General features: G+C 36.5%; 1 pseudogene; it reads right to left on the bottom strand.

Moving 5' to 3' along the window:
* Window positions 1-816: 816 nt before the first annotated feature.
* Window positions 817-935, bottom strand: LOC111746739 (annotated as a pseudogene).
* Between the last annotated feature and the right edge of the window lie 1,459 nt (window positions 936-2,394).

Here is a 2,394-nt window from a genome sequence, read left to right as displayed (position 1 = left end):
TACTTTTCTTTCAAATCAATTTCTGAATAAACTCACAGTAAAGTGAAAGGCTAGAGCTAAGACCATGTGCAAAGCTGAGTCTTAAGAGAATCGTATGAGGATTAAATGAGGGAGTATGGGCTCTGAGCTTGTAAAGGCATCAAAAAGCAGCCTTGCTTTAGCATTCTTAAATGATTTTCTCTCTGCCCGTGTCCTGCCCTATTTGCCAGATTCTTTCCTAAAATGTTTTTATCCTTTTACTACAGATAACATAATCTTATCTTGGTTCTTTGTTGCCTAGTTACATGGTTCTCAAACTTTGTTGTACATTAGAGTCACCTGGAGAATTGTTTATGCTCTGGTGGCCTGAGCCCTACTTACTGAAAACAGAATTGGGTGGATGGAGCTGAGCATCTATATACTAATAAACTTCCCAGGGGGTTTAAAGTTTTACAATTTTAGAGCTCAGTGAATAGACTCAGTTCCAAATTTTCTATCTCAGTATTACAGGTTCCCAGGATGCGATTTTGTTTTATCCAGGTATGTTCTTACTTCTGATGACCATACTTTTTTTTTCACCCCCTTCTCAAAGTGTGTCCCAGGCTAGCAGTGTCTATATCACTTGGAAGCTAGTGAAAAATGCAGAATTCCAGGGTACATGCCAGACCTTCTGAGTCAGAATCTATATTTTATTTTCTTTTACATTATTTATTTGTTTGTTTGTTTGTTTATTTATTTTAGGTGCGGCAACCCTTGGTTGACCTCACAGATTGCAAGGACCTTGTCAGCTTACAATCCATTATTATTATTATTATTATTATTATTATTATTATTTAACGCCTACAACACCTGGTCTTTCTAGGTGGTCTCCCATCCAAGTACTAACCAGGCCCGACCCTGCTTAGCTATGGAGATCAGACAGGATCGGGCTTGTTCAGGGTAGCATGGCCGTAGACCAGAATCTACATTTTAACAAGATCCCAGTTGTACATTAAAGTTTGAGGGACACTGCCTTAGAACAAAGCTGCCTGGATTCTCTCTCTGCAGTCACTTTGCCCATTTCCAATACTGACTTTTAATTGTCTGCTATTCTTGTCTGCAAAAATCATTTTTTTCTTCTTTCTAAGAGTACCTTACCACCCCCTTTGATCTGGGAACTTTCCCAAAATAATTCCAGCTCACATTACTCTTTCAGATTTCTGGCAGTCCCATAGCAGGTAAGATCCACTAAGTGTCTCCCACAGTGTTTGTACATAATTTAGAAGAGCTCAACCCAAATTGAAAAGTAAATTAATTCCTCATGCTTGTCACTCTTTCTCTAGCCACAGGGTACTTGTATGTGTGGTCTTTGCTACCCAGAACTTTGCCACTTCACATTTAAAAAAAACCTAATTAACTCCCAATTTTCATTAGAGATTGGCTCAAGACTTGATTCATCAGAGAACTTTTTCTGACTTCACTAAGTAACACTTTCCCAAAAAGAGATTCTTATAGCATTTCTTTACCCTTTGTCCCAGGTGCAGTTTCACACTGCTTAAACAAAGGTAAAGGGTGGACTTCCCCGGAAAGCATATGCCCATATCAGTGTGCAGCAGTCAGAAGACTAGACCTTGAGACAGGAAGTAAGCCTTGGGGACCTGGAAGGAGGGACTGGAATGGCTACCAACAGGAACACTTACTCTGTTGAAGGAAGACATCCTTAATCTAACCCCTATTTTTCCATGGATCAAGATTAATAAAACTAAATAAGGAACCAAACTACCATGTGATAGACTCAGCAGAGAAAACAAACTAGACATTTAGATGCCTAAAGAATTGAGGTATTGAAACCGTCAGTTGGAAAATATAGGGGAAAAAACATATAATGCTGAAAGATGTGAAATATGGAATCATTTAAAGAAAGGAGTAAGCAACAAGACATCATCAATAGTAACCAGAAAGATTTTAAAAAGAACTACACAAAATATTTAGAAATGAAAATAATATAATTGCTGATTTAAAAACATGAGTGTGGGTTTAAACATAGTTTACACAGAGCTAAACAGAGAATTAGTGTGAGAAAGACAAGATATGATGGAAATTACATAGACTATAACATGGGTAAGAAAGGAGACAAAATAGTAGAAGGAAGTTAATGGCACGGATGATGGGGAAAAAAAGATCTAATGGATAAGTCTAACCTGTGTTGCAAAGATATAATAAAGAATGGAGGAGAGGAAAAAATTTGAAAAGATAATGTTGAAAATTTTCAGAATCGATAAAATACATAGACAAATAGAGGAATCAGAATTTATTCAAGTAAGATAACAAAAGTAAATTCACACAAATATTGAAACTACAAAAAGAAAGGACAATTAGAAGACAGTAAAAGGCAGTGAGAGACAAAATATGTACATATTATATATGTATATAATA

This window comes from Pteropus vampyrus, unplaced genomic scaffold, assembly GCF_000151845.1.
Source record: "Pteropus vampyrus isolate Shadow unplaced genomic scaffold, Pvam_2.0 Scaffold7, whole genome shotgun sequence".
Taxonomy (NCBI): Eukaryota; Metazoa; Chordata; class Mammalia; order Chiroptera; family Pteropodidae; genus Pteropus; species Pteropus vampyrus.
The sequence above is the reverse complement of the archived record's forward strand: the minus strand, read 5'-3'. Positions and strand labels throughout refer to the sequence as shown.